Raw genomic sequence first — 20522 nt, forward strand, 5'->3', positions numbered from 1 at the left:
CCTCTGCCTATCCTTAGCCCCACGTCCCCGTCCCTTTTCTGTGCATTAATTGCCTCATACTGTGTTTTGTATTGAATTCTGTCTTTACTTTGTGTACTAGTCATGTCTCTACTATTTATTTCATTCCCCTTACATGTTTTTCCTCTACATGCTCAATTTTTGTAAGGTGTCCTTGAGACTCTTGAAAGGCGCCCATAAATAAAATTTATTATTATTATTATTATTATTATTATTACTGAGTTGGATGATCAGCCATGATCATATTGAATGGCGGTGCAGGCTCGAAGGGCCGAATGGCCTACTCCTGCACCTATTTTCTATGTTTCTATGTTTCTATGTTTTTATGTTTCTATGAATACAGCGTAGCAAAGTGTGGAGTCATGCATTTTGGTAGGTGGAATAAAGGCACATATTTTCTAAAGGGGGAGATAATTCAGAAATCGGAGGTGCTGATGCAGGGTTCCCAAAAAGTTAATTTGCAAATTGAATCAGTAGTAAGGAAGGCGAATGCAATGCTATCATTTATTTCGAGAGGCCTACAATGCAAAAACGGGGCTGTAATGCTGAGGCTTTATAAGGCAATGGTCAGACCACATTTGGAGTATTGTGAGCAGGTTGGGCCCCATATCTGAGGAAGGATATCTGAGACTGCATTGGAGAGGGTCCAGAGGAGGTTCACCAGAATTATCCCAGGAATGATTGGGTTATCTATCATATGATGAGCATTTGAAGGCACTGGGCCTGCATTCGCTATAGTTTAGAAGGATGAGGGGCCACCCCATTGAAAAGTTTTGAATAGTGAAAGGCCTGGATAGAGTGACGGTGGAAAAGATGTTTCCACTAGTGGGAGTGTCTAGTGCCAAAGGCCAGAGGTCATAGGCTCAGAATAAAAGGATGTATCTTTAGAAAGGAAATGAGAAGGAATTTATTTTGTCAGAGGGTGGTGAATCTGTGGAATTCATTACCACAGAAGGCTGTGGAGGCCATCAATGTATATTTTTGAGACAGGGATTGACAGATTCTTGATTGGTATGGGTGTCAGGGGTTATGGGGCAAAGGCCAATTCCCCTACAAATCCGCACATCTTTGGGATGTGGATGGAAACTGGAGCACCCGGAGGAAACTCACTGGGTCACGGGGAGAACGTGCAAACTCCTCACGGACAGCATCCGAGGTTAGGATCGAACACAGGCCTCTTACGCTGTGAGGCAGCAGCTCTACCTGCTGCGCCCCTGCGCTGGCGTGATTGTATTCATGTACTGCATTATATTCATGTGATAGGATCAGAATTACCATTCGGCCCATCAAGTCTACTCCGCCATTTAATCATGGCTGATCTATTTCTCCCTCCTAACCCCATTCTCCTGCCTTCTTCCCATAACCTCTGACACCCGTACTAATCAAGAATCTATCTATCTCTGCCTTATAAATATCCACTGACTTGGCCTCCACAGCCTTCTGTGGCAAAAGAATTCCAAAGATTCACCACCCTCTGACTAACGAAATCTCTTCATCTCCTTCCTCAAAGAACATCCCTTATTCTGAGACTTTGACCTCTAGAACTAGACTCTCTCCACATCCACTTTATCCAAACCTTTCACTATTCTGTACCTTTCAATGAGGTCCCCCCTTATTCTTCTAAACTCCTGCGAGTACTGGCCAGTGCGGTCAAATTCTCATCATATGTTAACCTACTCATTCCTGGATCATTCTTGTGCATTTCCTCTAAACCCTCTCCAGACCTAGCACATCCTTCCTCAGATATGGTGCCCAAAATTCATTGTAAAGTTCTTATTTTGAGCCTCATGTCAACAGAATATAGTTTTCATTTTTTTCCCTTTACTTCATTGATGGCAGCTGCTTGTAACCAAGCTCGATAAGACCAGGGCCTGGATTATTTAGGAGCTTATTAATGATTTTTGACAACTGGAAAGGAGGGAGCTTTAGATCAGTCTGGCCTGGGATGCAGGGTCATGAGGGGGGTGAGAGGAGAAGTTTAGTAAAGGGCAGAAAAGCTCGATAAGGGGAAGTTCAGAGGCATTTGTGAGCAATCTGAGGGAACGCCTGCCCTTCACTGCCACTTTACCGACTGGATTGTTCAACTCCTGTAACCTCGACCCCCTCACCTCTGAACTCACTGCTCGTTTTCCCAAGTCTTGAGAAATTCACTCAACATTTAAAACAGACTCTCCATTAATGAATATGAAGATAGACACAAAATGCTGGAGTAAAGACAGGAAGCATCTCTGGACAGAAGGAATCGGTGACGTTTCGGGTTGAGACCCTTCTTCAGACCCAAAACGTCACCCATCCCTTAGCTCCAGGGATGCTGAGTTACTCCAGCATTTTGTGTCGACTTTCAATTTAAACCTGCATCTGCAGTTCTTTCCTACACAATGAATTTGAGGAGTTGAGTTTAGTTTATTGTCATGTGTACCGAGGTACAGTGAAAAGAAGTGTCCCGACCCAAAATGCAACCAGTCTATTCCCTGCACAGATGCTGTCCGACCTACTAAGTTCCATCAGCAACTTCAGTGGGTCAGGCAACATCTCTGGAGAAAAAGGATGGGTGACATTTCAGGTCGGAACCCTTCTTCAGACTCTGAACCCATCTTCAGTCTGAGGAAGGGTCCTGACCCGAAACGTCACCCAGCGTTTTTCTCCACAGATGTTGCCTGGCTAGTTGAGTTACTCCAGCACTTTGTGTCTATCTTAAGTATAAACCAGCATCTGCAGTTCCTTCCTACATAGGTTCCTCCAGCACATTGTTTCTTGCTCAGGCTTAACTGCAGTAATCTGCGGTACGTGGGTATCGATTAATTCCAATGTGAATTTGTTTAATACCTGCCCTGTTCCCAACAACAAGGGGCTCCCACAACACACAAACCATTCACCCTGGTTCTCGGTCATCTCATCCACTCCAGACACATTGGGGACAATTTACAGAGGCCAATTAACCCAGGGAGTGATAGCGTGCAGACCCTGCCACTGTTCCCAAACATCCATCTGAGCCTCCTGTTTCGTCCAGAAATGGCCTTTTGCATTCTTGATGTCTTTCCTGAGGTCGTACATGAATTTCTTGTACAAACCTGACTTGAACACTACAAATCTGGTCCTCAGTGGATTGCAGGTCTCCTGGTTCATCCAAGGCTTCTGGTAAGGGAATGCTCGGATGGTCTTGGTAGTTATACACTTTCCCCATGAAGTCAATAACAACCATGATGTGTTCGTTCAGGATCATTGCCAAATGCTTGAACACCACCCAGTCACAAAGTCATCCCTCTAGCTCCCCTGACCACCTCCGTATAATCCTGTTCCCCATATGCAGGAAGAAGAAGCACAGCCAGCAGGTCCAATTTTCCAATCTGCGGGTGAGGGATGGAGCGATAGACGTCTTTGATGGTACACTAGCAGTGGGCGTGAACGTTTGATCCTCAGCTACTGCAAGAGATCTGCTGATGGTAGTTTGGATCGATGAGTGAGACATGTGGGTACATCATCTAGTGTTTGTTGACCACGATGTAGAGTTCCTCAAGAGCTAGCCTATCTCGCATCAATCAGGTTGAGTGAGTGGGCAGATGCGTGGCAAATGCAGTATAATAGTAAGATTAAACGAGAACTTACCAGTTCGAAGTTTGATCTGTATTTTATGAGGAGTTACGATGAGGGATTACGTGAAGAACCCGTCCAGCACGCATGCGCGACATACTTCAAAGCAGTGGTGTGGGATCACAGAAGACACAATAATTGAAATAAACATAGTAAAGAAAAGGAGAACTTAAATACCAGGTGATCTCTATAATTGAGGGTGGGATCGGAGGGCACGTAATCCCTCATCGTAACTCCTCATAAAATACAGATCAAACTTCGAACTGGTAAGTTCTCGTTTAATCTTACTATTTTACTTCGCAGTCACGTGAGTGACTACGTGAAGATTTTAAAGCTCTGTGATTTCAAACCGTTCATACTTCACTCGCTGCCGAAGTCATTCGAGGGAGGAAGTATGTTATCGTAATCAACCATGATCTGTTTGTAAAACAATAATGGTGTTATTTAAACAATAACAAAGAAAAATGCTCCCCCGGGCTTAATTTATATATTTGCAGATTCTAATACTTTTTCTGCAAAGTTAGATGTGGCCCTTGTGGCTAAGGGGATCAGAGGGTATGGAGAGAAGGCAGGTACGGGATACTGAGTTGGATGATCAGCCATGATCATATTGAATGGCGGTGCAGGCTCGAAGGGCCGAATGGCCTACTCCTGCACCTAATTTCTATGTTTCTATGTTTCTATGATACAGGTTCTGCCAACGGCTTGTTATAAAAAAAAATTGGAACGTTTTTCTCCCTAGACCACCTCGCTGTAGCCAAGTTGTGGTCCATAGGCACGTCCATCTTCTTTGCCGCCGATGTGGATGCTGCCCTGGTGGAGTGAAATTTGTACACGTTAGTATTTGCTCCAGCAGCTCCCAGTACCTGCTTGAGCCATCTTGAGATAGTTTGGCTCGTCACCCGACCATGAGGTTTCTTGTGGCTGACCCATAAGGCTTTTCCTCTCCCTCGGGGATTTCTTGTTGTGTCGATGTAATTCAATAAGTGGGTCATGACACATAACCGTGGTTCAGGTGGGTATGCCCGGAATTCCATGACTAGACCTGATGTTCCTGGTCTGCTCTGTTTGACCAGCCCCTGAATGGTAAATGAGACACGGTCTGGTGTTATAACCATATTGTCCAATCGTAGTAGATGGATGGACTGGACTCTTTGTGCTGAGAAAAGTGCCATCAGCATGACCTTCTTCAGGGTTAGCTGTTCCAGGGGGAGGGACCTGGCTGGTGACCATCCCCTAAGGTATGTCAGGACCACACTGACATCCCAGTTTTGGGTGTACCTAGGTCTGGGGGATTAGAGTTGAATATGCCTCTCATGAGTTTGATCACCAGCGGTTGGGACCCTTTGGCCTGTTGTCCTGGTGCCTGAATTAAGTAGGCTGACAGAGCACTTCTGCCTGTGTAATAGAAACATAGAAACCTAGAAAATAGGTGCAGGAGTAGGCCATTCGGCCCTTCGAGCCTGCACCGCCATTCAATATGATCATGGCTGATCATCCAACTCAGTATCCCGTACCTGCCTTCTCTCCATACCCCCTGATCCCTTTAGCCACAAGGGCCACATCTAACTCCCTCTTAAATATAGCCAACGAACTGGCCTCAACTACCTTCTGTGGCAGAGAATTCCAGAGATTCACCACTCTCTGTGTGAAAAATGTTTTCCCCATCTCGGTCCTAAAAGATTTCCCCCTTATCCTTAAACTGTGACCCCTTGTTCTGGACTTCCCCAACATCGGAAACAATCTTCCTGCATCTAGCCTGTCCAACCCCTTAAGAATTTTGTAAGTTTCTATAAGATCCCCCCTCAATCTTCTAAATTCTAGCGAGTACAAACCGAGTCTATCCAGTCTTTCTTCATATGAAAGTCCTGACATCCCAGGAATCAGTCTGGTGAACCTTCTCTGTACTCCCTCTATGGCAAGAATGTCTTTCCTCAGATTAGGAGACCAAAACTGTACGCAATACTGCAGGTGTGGTCTCACCAAGACCCTGTACAACTGCAGTAGAACCTCCCTGCTCCTATACTCAAATCCTTTTGCTATGAATGCTAACATACCATTCGCCTTCTTCACTGCCTGCTGCACCTGCATGCCTACTTTTAATGACTGGTGTACCATGACACCCAGGTCTCGTTGCATCTCCTCCTTTCCTAATCGGCCACCATTCAGATAATAGTCTACTTTCCTGTTTTTGCCACGAAAGTGGATAACGTCACATTTATCCACATTATACTGCATCTGCCATGCATTTGCCCACTCACCCAGCCTATCCAAGTCACCTTGCAGCCTCCTAGCATCCTCCTCACACCTAACACTGCCCCCCAGCTTCGTGTCATCCGCAAACTTGGAGATGTTGCATTCAATTCCCTCGTCCAAATCATTAATATATATCGTAAATAGCTGGGGTCCCAGCACTGAGCCTTGCGGTACCCCACTAGTCACTGCCTGCCATTGTGAAAAGGACCCGTTTACTCCTACTCTTTGCTTCCTGTCTGCCAGCCAGTTCTCTATCCACATCAATACTGAACCCCTAATAACGTGTGCTTTAAGTTTGTATACTAATCTCTTATGTGGGACCTTGTCGAAAGCCTTCTGAAAGTCCAGATATAACACATCCACTGGTTCTCCCTTATCCACTCTACTAGTTACATCCTCGAAAAATTCTATAAGATTCGTCAGACATGATTTACCTTTCATAAATCCATGCTGACTTTGTCCAATGATTTCACCACTTTCCAAATGTGCTGCTATTCCATCTTTAATAACTGATTCTAGCAGTTTCCCCACTACCGACGTTAGACTAACTGGTCTGTAATTCCCCGTTTTCTCTCTCCCTCCCTTTTTAAAAAGTGGGGTTACATTAGCTACCCTCCAATCCTCAGGAACTACTCCAGAATCTAAAGAGTTTTGAAAAATTATCACTAATGCATCCACTATTTCTGGGGCTACTTCCTTAAGTACTCTGGGATGCAGCCTATCTGGCCCTGGGGATTTATCGGCCTTTAATCCATTCAATTTACCTAACACCACTTCCCGGCTAACCTGGATTTCACTCAGTTCCTCCATCTCATTTGACCCCCGGTCCCCTGCTATTTCCGGCAGATTATTTATGTCTTCCTTAGTGAAGACAGAACCAAAGTAGTTATTCAATTGGTCTGCCATGTCCTTGTTCCCCATGATCAATTCAGCTGTTTCTGACTGCAAGGGACCTACATTTGTTTTAACTAATCTTTTTCTCTTCACATATCTATAAAAGCTTTTGCAGTCAGTTTTTATGTTCCCTGCCAGTTTTCTTTCATAATCTATTTTCCCTTTCCTAATTAAGCCCATTGTCCTCCTCTGCTGGACTCTGAATTTCTCCCAGTCCTCTGGTAGGCTGCTTTTTCTGGCTAATTTGTACGCTTCATCTTTTGTTTTGATACTATCCCTGATTTCCCTTGTTATCCACGGATGCACTACCTTCCCTGATTTATTTTTTTGCCAAACTGGGATGAACAATTGTTGCAGTTCATCCATGCAGTCTTTAAATGCCTTCCATTGCATATCCACCGTCAACCCATTAAGAATCAATTGCCAGTCTATCTTGGCCAATTCACGTCTCATACCCTCAAAGTTACCTTTCTTTAAGTTCAGGACCCTTGTTTCTTACTTAACAATGTCACTCTCCATCCTAATGGAGAACTCAACCATATTATGGTCACTCTTGCCCAAGGGGCCACGCACAACAAGACTGCTAACTAACCCTTCCTCATTACTCAATACCCAATCTAGAATAGCCTGCTCTCTCGTTGGTTCCTCTACATGTTGGTTTAGAAAACTATCCCGCATACATTCCAAGAAATCTTCTTCCTCGGCACCCTTGCCAATTTGATTCACCCAATCTATATGTAGATTGAAGTCACCCATTATAACTGTTTTACCTTTGTGGCACGCATTTCTAATTTCCTGTTTAATGCCATCCCCAACTCCACTACTACTGTTAGGTGGCCTGTACACAACTCCCACTAGAGTTTTCTGCCCCTTAGTGTTTCGCAGCTCTACCCATATCGATTCCACATCCTCCAAGCTAATGTCCTTCCTTTCTATTGCGTTAATCTGCTCTCTAACCAGCAACGCTACCCCACCTCCTTTCTCTTTCTGTCCATCCTTGAGTATTCTAGAAAGGCGCTATATAAATCCCATCCATTATTATTATTATCCCTCCTGAATATTGAATATCCCTGGATGTTCAGCTCCCAGCCTTGGTCACCCTGGAGCCATGTCTCCGTGATCCCAACTATATCATAGTCATTAATAGCTATCTGCACATTCAACTCATGCACCTTATTACGAATGCTGCTTGCATTGAGACACAAAGCCTTCAGGCTTGTTTTTACAACACTCTTACCCCTTATACTATTATGTTGAAAAGTGGCCCTTTTTGATTTTTGCCCTGGATTTGTCTGCCTGCCACTTTTACTTTTCACCTTGCTACCTATTGCTTCTACCCTCATTTTATACCCCCCTGTCTCTACGCTCACACATTTAAGAAACCCTTTCCCTTTAACTCCACCCTCAACTATCCCATTCAACACCCCACCCCACCTTATTCAGTTTAAAACCACCCGTGTAGCAGTGGCAAACCTGCCTGCCAGAATGCTGGTCCCCCACCTGTTAAGATGCAATCCGTCCCTTTTGTACAGTTCCCCCTTACCCCAAAACAGATCCCAGTGATCTAAGAATCTAAATCCCTGCCCCGTGCACCAGTTCCTCAGCCACACGTTCAGGTCCCGTATCTCCCTGTTCCTGCTCTCGCCAGCACGAGGAACTGGAAGCAAACCAGAGATAACAACCCTGGAGGTCCTGCTTTTCAGCATTTTTCCGAGCTCTCTAAAGTCACGCTGCAGAATATTCATCCCTTTCTTTCCGACATCGTTTGTGCCGACATGCACTACCACTAATGGTGCTGTAGCTGAGTCCTTCATTGTGGTGAAGGCCTGCCAGGAACTCTCGTACATTGTTTATTTGTAGTACAGTTAGTTGAATATGTAGTTCCTGTATTCGAACAGTATCTTTCCCACTTCTTGATGTTTGACAAATATTGTTTCCTTGTGGACATGCGGTGGATGTTGTCATCGTGTTGATAGTGCTGTCTGACAATCCCAGGCCCAGCAAATGGCCTTTTCAAAATCTGCAAACCCAGTAGTCTGGTCTACTGGGAAAGTCATTGGGGTTTCGATGACCATGTCGAGGACCACTGGGAACCATGGCTGTGTAGGCCAGTCGGGTACTATCAAAATACCTGAAGCAGAGTCCATCTGTATTTTGCATAGTACCCGACTAATGAGGCCGTAGTACCTGATTGATGAGGTAGAAAGAGGGGAGAAACAGAGAGATTAGATTCCCCCCACCCCCAGTTCAGCGAGAATGTATCCATTGCCGCTGCCTGCAAGGTCTGGTTCCCATGCGACATACGTCGGTACGTGGTGATTCAATCGGAATACAGAGAAATCGATATCTGGTGTTCCATATTGCTTTGTAATTTCAGCAAATACTTTGGTTTAATATGTCTGCCACAGTATTTAGCTCATCTGGTAGGTAAATTGCTGATATTCAAATATGTTTGACGACATACCATTACCAAATTGTTAATCAAATTTGTCACATGATATCGATTTTATTCCGCCCATGTAGTTTAGTATATGCCACTATCGTGATATTGTCAAGTCAATTTATAAACGAACATGCTGAATGGTGCACTATTGAACAATATGCTTTTAACCCATAGAACGCACCCAACATTTCCAACTGGGTTTTATATCCAGTGTCTGTAGTGATGATGACTCTAAATTAGTCCATTTACCACCTGTTCTGGATATGGGTTATTTTGTTTAAACACTAGTACCTTAGTTCTAATGGAAAGGTCCAAGTTAAGTAGCTGGTAATGCTGCTACTAATTTCCCAATTACTCTTGCCACTTTGTCGAATGGTTGGTTGATTGTTAACCATTAATTTGTTAGGTTTGTGCCAATTACGCTGACTCTCCTTTTGGTAACTTTATAGACAAGTGGATTGAGTTATTGAATACCAGATAGTCCAGAGTTGTGGATGGTGTCAATGTAGATTTATCTGGATAGCGTGACAGAGCCCAGGCTAAATAAGTTTTTAGTAGCTAATGCTGCTGATTTAGCTATTTTCATGGTTTTCGTCTGTCGTTAAATATCATCGCGATATGCCATGACAATATGTTTCCTTAATAGTGTCAGGGCTGGTTTGAATATCTTGGAAAACAGTTTTGGCTCATATTTAGCCCAGTAGTCAATAATTGATACTGCCATAGTTACCCCATCCAGGTAAATTTTAGGTATCTCCGAAGATGGGCGGCGCGACTCTTGTCAGCAGCGGCCTCTGCAGTCCGCCTGTGTTTTATTATTTTTTGTCTCATTTTTATGAAGTTTTTGTTATTTTTTTTGTTGGGGTATGTGTGTGGTGATGGGAGGGGGTAACTTTAAAATCTTTCCCCTGCACGGGAGACCTGACCTTTTCTTTGTCGGGTCTCCGTTGTCGTTGGGGCTGCAACGTGGAGCAGCCTCCGACAGGAACGACCTGGGGTTCCAGCTGCGGAGCTGCCGACTACTCACCGTCACGGGGCTGGCCGAGTCTGGAGCGGTGGTGGACGCTGCTGCCACCCTACCCCCGGAGATTCGGGGGCTGCAACTGCGGGTTTGGCGGACGGCGGCACCGGGAGCCCGCGGGTCCCTGCTGGGAGACCGCTTTTCGGGGCTTCTGCAACGGCGACTTCTCCCGCCCGAGTTGCGGGGTTGAAGAGCACCTGAGCGGGGCCTTACACCATCGCCCCGCGCGGCTTGGAATGGCCACGGGACTCTGTGAGCGCACGCCGGGGCTCTAACACCAAGACCCGGTGCGCGACCTTGCATCACCCGGCGTGGCTTTAATGGCCGCGGGACAATCGCCATCGCCAGCCGGGGGCTTTGACTTTGACTCTGACTCTGACATCAGGGGGGAGAGTGCAGTGGAGAGATAAGTTTTTTTTGCCTTCCATCACAATGATGTGATGGATGTTTGTGTAAACTGTGTTGTGTCTCGGGTCTTTTTGTTTTGTAATGTATGGCTGCAGAAACGACATTTCGTTTGGACCTCAAGGGGTCCAAATGACAATAAATTGAATTGTATTGTATTGTATTGTATCTTTGTAATTGGGTACTGAATAGTATGCATCTTTTAAGTTGATGACTACCATAAAGTATCCTAAGGAAATCCACGTTTGGCAGTTACAAAGTTTTCCATTAAAGTGTGTATACCTGGTGAAAATATTCAAGTGGTTAATTCAATGATGGTGCGATATTCACCATTTTTCGGGTTTTTTGGTAAATTTAATACGGTTCCAAAGGTTCATATTTAGACTTCTTTATGACCCTTTTATATGTCTTCTACAGTTCAGCTTGTCCCTCATGTTTCTTCCTTTTTAGTGGGAGGGAAAAACCCCTTTGAGGTGCTTGCTGAACTAGTGGCAAGTTTTCTTAATTCAATTTTGTCCTTGAATACTTTTGGTATAACTACCAAATGTGACAGTTCTTCATGCTTCCAAACCCAGGTGCGGTCCCCCCCCTGTTAGCACAAACCCTTCACCTTTATGTGATGGTAGGAACCATACTCACTTACCTCCACTGTTGTTTAATAGTGTTCTCATTTCTTCGGTTTCTGGTTCCTTGTCTGTCGGGATGGTGTTGTTGCGGGGTGGCGCATTTTCCATGGTGCCCGCTCTGGCCCCTGGCCTGAAAAGGCTTGCGGGGTCTGGCATGCGGGCCCTGAGCTTTCACTAGTACCATAAAGTAGACGCCTACTGGTGGATGCGTGGAGGTACTGCTGTCTGGTTTTGTGTGGTTTGCTCATTCCAGGTCCTGCCCTCATGATGCCGAATATCTTGGACACTTCGTCCAGTTTTTAGGCTTGGTTTGGTAACTTTGTCAGATAGCAGGATCTGTGGTGATGTGGTCGGCGTTTTCACAGTCCTGTGAATTTTTAGGTTGAGAGCAGGTTCTATGACTTCCTTCGAGAGGTTGCGGATCACATACTGTGTTGAACAGTAGGGTCAGGTGTTTTGCCATACTACCCTGCCCCTCTGGAAAGAGCATGCAAAATGATAGCTGATGTCAGGGGTATCAATATTGCAAATTTAAGATTTTGGGTTTTAAAAGCCCTGCTCAATGTGCCCCCAACAATGGTAGGCACTTAGAGCAGATGTAATTTTGGGGAGGCGTAATAAAGTCCAACGCCTCATGACTACCTGTCTTGGAGAGGTTTTTTGGAAAAACAGGTAGTAAGCTGGCCGTCAGTTTAGACTGAAAACGGCCATCTCGCTTGTGGTGTAGCCACGTAGCAGTATCTCACACCCAGCAGCTCTTCCTGATCCTGTACCTCAAGCATACTCCCGATGTTGTTCAGCCAGTGACCCCTCTTCTTGACCAGCCCAGCCCTGGTCACCATCAATCTCCTCTGATGAGGGAGAAGGCCAGTGCTATTAGTGCACTGGAGCGGGAGTGTTATGCTCCCTTGGCGAGGTTGCCCCAGCTCCCGAGGCAAGTCTCGCTGGAGTTTTACTCCATGACCTTTCTCTAGGCTTGGAGAACAGGCACTTACTCGCTCTCGGGCGGTAGTTTGAAGTGCCGGTTCCATCTTCCGTGTCTGTCTCCAGCTCGAGGTTTGATTGCCAGCTTTGCTCAACAGGCTGCCTGCCGTTCTCGGGCGGCATTTCTGCCGTTCTCGGGTGGCGAGTCTCCTTGTTGGAGCATGCATGGATTACCGGCCGTTTTTTGAATTTCCCTCCAGTCCGCTGCTGTTGGTCAGACAACTCTTAGCGGACTGGGCATCGGCTCAGTACCCCGACTGTGGACCACAGCGTGTGCGGTCCAGGTGCCGCCTCTCGCCCCCTCCACTGACGGAATGTTCCTTCCCTGGAGTCGAATGGGGGCCGTTTCCCTCTGTGCTGCTTTGCTCTCTCCAGTTTCCCCTGGAGCAACAAAGAGGAGCAAAGTTGTGAGTTTGGACCTGTGGGTAAGTACTTACCTAACGGTCCGTTCCTTCAAGCTTGTAGCGGGAGCGCTTGTACTCCCGTTCGTCGCTGTTGCACTGCGTGAACGCTCATGTCGCGCATGTGTGCTGGACGGGTTCTTCACGTAGTCACTCACGTGACTCCGAAGTAAAATATAGATAAATGTGAGGTTATCCACTTTGGTGGCCAAAACAAGGGGGCAGATTATTATCTCAATGGGGTTAGGTTAGGTAAGGGGGAGGTACAGCTAGAACTGGGTGTCCTTGTACTGAAAGTTGGCGTGCAGGTACAGCAGGCAGTGAAGAAAGCTAATGGAATATTGGCCTTCATAACAAGAAGATTTCAGTATAGGAGTAGAGAGGTTCTTCTGCAATTGTATAGGGCTCTGGTGAGACCACATCTGGAGTGTTGCATACAGTTTTGGTCTCCTAATTTGAACAAGCTAGATGCAGGAAAAATGTTCCCAATGTTGGGCGAATCCAGAACCAGGGGCCACAGTCTTAAAATAAAGGGGAGGCCATTGAAGACTGAGGTCAGAAAAAAAGTTTTCACCCAGAGAGTTGTGAATTTGTGGAATTCTCTGTCACAGAGGGCAGTGGAGACCAACTCACTGGATGGATTTAAGAGCTTTAGATAGAGCTCTAGGGGCTAGTGGAATCAAGGGATATGGGGAGAAGGCAGGCACGGGTTATTGATTGGGAACGATTAGCCACGATCGCAATGAATGGCGGTGCTGGCTCGAAGGGCCGAATGGCCTCCACCTGCACCTATTTTTTATGTTTCTACGCTTCTACAGTTGGAATAACTTGGTTAAAATTATAACAAAAGTCGCTTGAGTGACATCCAGCTTTCAATAACAATTTTACTTTAACTGGACACTTTCTGGGAATGATCAATAATTACACCCAAATCCTTTTCCCTTTCCCTTTCCTGTTCCACCTTCAATATTGACCAGACCTTTCATTGTGTAAACTTCTCTGCTGTTTCCTGCCCCATTACACACATGTCTGTGCATGTTGTATTACCTCTTTCGTTGCTTAGAACCCCCCCCCCCCCCCCCCCACAACAACAAAAAAATCAGTGCTCAGAACTGTTTGAAAATCCAAACAGAAACATATGTTAGATTAAAACACTTGTGCAAAGCTATCTTGACAGTTGGCCAAAATATCCTGAAAATAAGTTAGGTCACGGGCAATGTACAGTTTCTTCCCAGCTGAGAGTCATAGAGTGATACAGTGTGGAAACAGGCCCTTCGGCACAACTTGCCCACACCGGCCAACATGTCCCAGCTACACTAGTCCTATCTGCTTGCCTATGGTCCATATCCATCCAAACCTGTCCCATACATGTACCTGTCTAACTGTTTCTTAAAAGTTGAGATAGTCCCAGCCTCAACTACCTTCTCTGGCAGTTTGTTCCATACACCCACCACCTTTTGTGTGAAAAAGTTACCCCTCGGATTCCCATTAAATCTTTTCCCCTTCACCTTAAACTAATTAACTTACTCTGGGCAAGAGACATTGTGCATCTATCCAATCTATTCCTCTCATTATTTTATACACAACTATAAGATCACCCCTCTATAAGGTCACACCCGGAGCTGTTATCTCCAACTGAACCATCCTACGGCAACTAGAGAGCAATCCTGAACTATTATCTACCTCATCGGGGACCCCTGGACTATCTTTACTGGCTTTATCTTGCACTAAACGTTATTTCCTTATCATGTTTCTATATACTGTGAATGGCTTTTGTTTTAGAGAAACAACGCGGAAACAGGCCCTCCGTCCCACTTGGTCCGCGCCGACCAGCAATCCCTACAAATTAACACTATCCTACACAAACTGGGGACAAACTTTACATTTATATTTACCATGCCAATTAACCTACAAACCTGTATTCCTTTGGAATGTAGGAGGAAACCGAAGATCTCAGAGAAAACCCACGCAGATCACGGGGAGAACGCAAAAACCCGGTACAGACAAGCACCCGTGGTCGGGATCGAACTCGGGTCTCCAGCGCTGCAAGCCTTGTAAGGCAGCAACTCTACCGCTGTGCCTCGGTACAAGTGACAATAAACTAAAACTGAACTGAACTGAATGTATGGTGATGACCCGGTTGAGATGGTGGTTGATTAATAATTTCAATCTACTACTGAAACTCCCGTACTACAATTCATAGGGAAATTGAAGTGTCTTTGTGTTGTACAGCTGCTAATATAATAAGATTTAATCCCTTGTATTTATGATGGGATTTTAAATGACTACAGCAAGATGGTGCCAGATTTAAGTGACTCTTTGCATGCTGGTCCCAGAAGATGATCTGCTATGATCCATTACAATGGCTCCACTCTTTCAAATCTTTATTTCAGCAGCAGCATTACATAAAATGTTGTGCCCTTTATCCTTATCTGTACACTGTGGATGGCTTGATTGTAATCATGGATAGTCATTTCATTGACTGGATAGCACGCAAACAAAAGCTATTCACGTGTACCGACCATGTACCTTGGTTCACGTGACAATAATAATCTGAACTAAACTAAACTAAACTGATGTGTAAGAAAGAACTAGAGATGCTGGATAAAATCGAAGGTAGACACAAAATGCTGGAGTAACTCAGCGGGTGAGGCAGCATCTATGGAGAGAAGGAATGGGTGACGTTTGGGGTCGAGACTCTTCTTCAGACTCCTTCTCTCCATAGATGCTGCCTCACCCGCTGAGTTACTCCAGCATTTTGTGTCTACCTTAGACTAAACGGATTGTCCTTGAGATAGCTTTCAGTCACTGACCACTGTACCTTGGTTCACGTGACAATAATAAACAAAACTAAACTAAACTGATTGTATCTTGGATAACATTATGTTATTCAGGGCTACGGAACCAAGTTGAAAAATGGCTGTAAGATATGGAAGATTGTGTTCAAACGGTCATTGGGAGGGTTGTGTTCAAAGCTCATCCAAAACTCAATAGCCTTTGAATGGACTAGCTGGGGCCCTTCCCCCTTGCCATCCAATTGAACAAGCTGACAGATGTTTCTGGAATGTTAGAGCAGGAGTATATTAAAAAAAACTTCCATCAGCAATCTAGAGTTGCGTTAAATTCACCACTTCACCACTTATAGAGGGTGATCTTATAGAGGTGTATAAAATCAGGAATAGATTGGGTAGATGCACAGAGTCTCTTACCCAGAGTAGGGGAATCGAGGACCAGAGGGCATAGGTTCAAGGTGAAGGGGAAAAGATTTAATAGGAATCTGAGATGTAACTTTTTCTCACAAAGGGAGATGGGTGTATGGAACAAGCTGCCAGAGGAGGTAGTTGAGACTGGGACTATCCCAACGTTTAAGGTACATGGATAGGACAAATTTGGAGGGATATGGACCAAGCTCAGGCAGGTGGGACTAGTGTAGCTGGGACATGTTGGCCGGTGGGGCAAGGTGGGCCGAAGGGCCTGTTTCCACCCTGTATCACTCTATGACTATGACTTGTCAGTGCAGAACCTTGACTGCAGCCAGCATGGACAGCAAGGAGCAAAGTCAGTGAAGACCCACTTTGAAGATCCCAGTGAAGCACTCTAGTGCAGGAAGGAGTGAATGGAATTTCCTCTGCTTGCAATACGATGAACAAGTGGTGCTGCCGCACATGTGGATCTCAGTCTCTGTCACACACACGTGCATGCGTACTCACCGATGCACACTCAACTCACACGTGCACACACCCACAAGCACATAGAATATGGAAAGTCAACTTCAGCCTCATTTAATCCAGAACTGAAATGAAGTAAATGACTTCTATATAAGTGGCACCTCTTAAGATCTCAGGATTTGTCCAAGTGCTTAATAAACAAAAGTCCAAAGGATGTAATCCCGATCTTCCAATCTACCTCACTGTGGCCCTTGCTCTTATTTATCTCACATTCTCTATCGCCCTTGCACTATATTCTGCATTCTGCTTACTTTCTCTTTAGCACTACCTGGGGTAGTCATGATTTACCTGGATAGCACACAAACAAACGTTTTTCATTGTATCTTGATCCATGACAATAATAAACCAATAGCAATTCATTTGACGTGTAGATGCTGTTGACAAAAACCAGTTGGTCTTTTGGTGCACAACAATGCCCCAAAAATAATGATTACATTGCGACCAATTCATCTGTTTTCAGAAACAATTACAAATATTCTTCAAAGTTGTATCAGGCTCAGAGGACAACTTTTAGTCTTATCCGAAAGGTAGCATGTCCAGCAATGCAGCACTCCACTGGAGTGTCAGCCTAGTGTCTGTCCTCACGTGGCTGAGGTGGGACTTGAACCTATAACCACTGGCTCTTGCCCAGGGATCCGTCTTGTAGAGCTTCACCCTTTTCAGTATTGTGGTTGGTCAAGCTTTAAAGTACGTTTTTCCCAGGAAGGCGTAGCTTTTAGGCGAGAGGGGAAAAGTTATAAGGAGACGTGCAGGGCAAGTTCTTTACACAGAGGGTGGTGAGTGCCTGGAACACGCTGCCGGGGGTGGTGGTTGATGCAGATACGATAGTGGCTTCTAAAAGACTTTTGGATTATAATATGCAGGGAATGGAAGAATAAAGAGTATGTGCAAGCAGATGATAGCTGACATTGTTTTTGTCTTTTTGCACTATTATTGTTTGTTTAGTTTAGTTTATTGTCATGTGTACTGGTACAGTGAAAAGCTTTTGTTGCAAGTTTACCAGTCACCTTGTTTGTTTTTATGTGTATGTACAGTATGTATGTAGGTGTATAAATATACACACACATACAAAAGTATATCTCAATTATACTAAAACTCTTCCCTTTGTTCTTAACATTCCAAATGTCTGTGTGGGCCAGGGTTGTGTTGGCTCTCTTTTAATCTCCTTAATTTGTATCTTCTTCCAAACGCTTGGCCACAGCCTTCCCATTTTCACATATTCTACTCACACTTTTTCCCCTCGACGAGATAGACATCTTCCCGTCGCATTCCAACCTATATTTCCAAAGTATTTTAACGTTTTAACTGCTTTAAACAACCGCAGTTGCCACAAAGTGCTGTACATGAGAACTCATGGACAAAAAGTTATTACAAACCATTAAAAACCGTAAAACGAAGGACTAAAAACAGTAAAAATTAAAAGACATTAAAAGCACTAAGAACAGGAGCAATGTCTCAGCCAGTGTCGAAAGCCAGAGAATAAAAATGAGTTTTTAGGGAGGATTTGAAGATGGACAGTGAGGGGGCCTGTCTGATGTGCAATGGCAAGGTGTTCCAAAGTGCCGGAGCAGCAACAGAAAAGACTCTGTCCCCTCATATAGATGTGTGTGTGTGTGTGTGTGTGTGGGTGGGTGTGTCTGTATGTATGTATGTATATATATATATGTGTGTATATACATATGTTTGTATATATACATATATATATGCATATATATATATTAATAAGAATTTCATCGTTCCCTCTGGGACATATGGGAGATGGTCTTGGTATAATGTTCAGACAGATATCGTGTTCTTGTGTTGTACGGATCTATGTTCTACACATGGTGCAGTTTGTTTTTAGAGTCACCATTACTGCTGATTTTCACATTAGCTTCTGGGACTGGTGTTATTTCTGACTGTCGTGGCTGCGTTTCTTGGCGTTTCTACGGAACGCCAGGGTTGTTATTTTAGGCCCTTTCCACTTGTGCTAAACAGGGGGAGGGCCGCTCTGACAATGCCCCATTCTCTCAAGGATCACATCTATAAAGAACCTCAAAGCTATTTTAAAAACCGTGGAAAATCATCTTGTCAGTTTGTACAAATTGGGTTTCAGAGCTTGCCAAGGGCCGTGCTTCATGGAATGTAACTGGTGGACACCTGGTATGGTTAAATATAATATAGAGAATGGACAGCTGCTGACAAACGATATAAACAACACACAGCAGAAGAGGAAAAAGCTCTGTTCCTGGAAGGAAGCTGAACAGTGTTGAACTGCAAGAAAGCAGTGGGCTGAGTTATTTTCTCAGCTGTGCTAATGCGTGTGTCGTATGGTTTGCTCCCTGCACCTGTGTGGTCACATTTCAAAACAAACCAGTTTTACAGGGTAGAGTAGGGTCTGGCCTCCAAATGACTGACGTTGCACCGTTGAAACGGCAAAGAACTACCCCACACTAGTCTAGACAGACTGGAGACCTGGAACAAGGTCTCCGTTGGGGTAGAGTTGCTGCCTTACAGCGCCTGGGACCCGGGTTCGATCCTGACTACTGGTTCTGTCTGCATGCAGTTTGTACGTTCTCCCTGTGACTGCGTGGGCTTTCTCCAGCTGCTGCAGTTTCTTCACGCACTGCAAAGACGTGCAGGTCCGTAGGTTAATTGACTTTGGTAAGTTGTAAAGTTGTCCCAAGTGTGTAGGACAGTGTTAGGATCAGCACTCCCAAGTCCCTTTGCATGTCCAATTTCTGGACTCTCTCTCCATTTAGAAAATAGTGTCTGGGGAGGTTGCTGATCGGTGCGCACTCAGTTGGCCGAAGGGCCTGTTTCCACGCTGTATCTCTAAAGTCGAGAAGTCTAAAGTAAGCAAGGAATGCGAACAAGGAAATTGGGTGCATGTGACAATAAACAAATCTGAATGCAAATCATTTGTTCAGTTCCAAGTGGCCTTCATCATTGAAATAATCCCTTTGCTTCCAGCACGTTAGTTTTGGTCAGTGACAGTATTCTCACCCTCACCTACAGATCCAAAAGTCATGGGTTCAAGGAATGGCATCAAATGTTTAGTTGCTTTGTTTAGTTTGGTTTATTGTCATTAGTTCAAGTTCATAAGTGATAGGAGAAGAATTAGGCCATTCAGCCCATCAAGCCCATCGGCTTGTACTCGCTAGAATTCAGAAGGTTGAGGGGGGATCTTATAGAAACTTACAAAATTCTTATGGGGTTGGACAGGCTAGATGCAGGAAGATTGTTCCCGATGTTGGGGAAGTCCAGAACTAGGGGTCACAGTTTAAAGATAAGAGGGAAGTCTTTTAGGACCGAGATGAGAAAATCATTTTTTACACAGAAAGTGGCGAATCTGTGGAATTCTCTGCCACAATTGGGGCCAGTTCATTGGCTATATTTAAGAGGGAGTTAGATGTGACCCTTGTGGCCAAAGGGATCAGGGGGTATGGAGAGAAGGCAGGGATGGGATACTGAGTTGGATGATCAGCCATGATCATATCGAATGGCGGTGCAGGCTCGAAGGGTCGAATGGCCTACTCCTGCACCTATTTTCTATGTTTCTAAGTCTACTCTGCCATTAAATCATGGCTGATCTATCTTTCCCACTCAACCCCATTCTCCTGCCTTCTCCCCATAACTCCTGACACCCATGCTAATCAAGAATATATCTATCTCTGCCTTTAAAATATCAATTGACGGCCTCCACAGCCTTCTGTGGCAATGAATTTCACAGATTTCTCCTTCCTAAAGGAACATCCTTTAATTCTGAGGCTGTGACCTCTGGTCCTAGACTCACTAGTTAAACCACCTCTCCACATCCATTCTATCCAGGCCTTTCACTATTCTGTAAGTTCCAACGAGGTCCCCCCTCAACCTTCTAAACTCCAGCGAGTACAGGTTCAGTGCTGTCAAATGCTCATCATATGCTAACCCACTCATTCCTGGAATCATTTCTTGTAAACCTCCTCTGGATCCTCTCCAGAGCCAGCCAGATATAGGGCCCAAAATTGCTCACAATACTTCAAATGCGATCTGACCAGTGCCTTATAGAGCCACAGCATTATATCCCTGTTATTGTATTCTAATCCTCTTGAAATTAATACAAGCATTGTGTTTGCCTTCCTTACTTCTAATCCAATTTGCAAATTAACTTTTTGGGAATCCTGTATCAGAACT

The 20522-nt window shown here is 44.8% G+C and overlaps 1 long non-coding RNA gene across 1 annotated transcript; it reads right to left on the reverse strand.

Annotated features, from left to right (window-relative positions):
- Positions 1-1489: 1489 nt before the first annotated feature.
- On the reverse strand, positions 1490-20178 carry LOC116976756. Its single transcript, XR_004413050.1, has 3 exons — positions 20143-20178; positions 8189-8193; positions 1490-1571 (listed from the first exon to the last, which is right to left on the reverse strand). It is a non-coding gene; the product is annotated as an uncharacterized LOC116976756 (long non-coding RNA).
- Positions 20179-20522: the final 344 nt, after the last annotated feature.

Source organism: Amblyraja radiata, chromosome 1, assembly GCF_010909765.2.
Source record: "Amblyraja radiata isolate CabotCenter1 chromosome 1, sAmbRad1.1.pri, whole genome shotgun sequence".
In the NCBI taxonomy this organism is placed as follows: Eukaryota; Metazoa; Chordata; class Chondrichthyes; order Rajiformes; family Rajidae; genus Amblyraja; species Amblyraja radiata.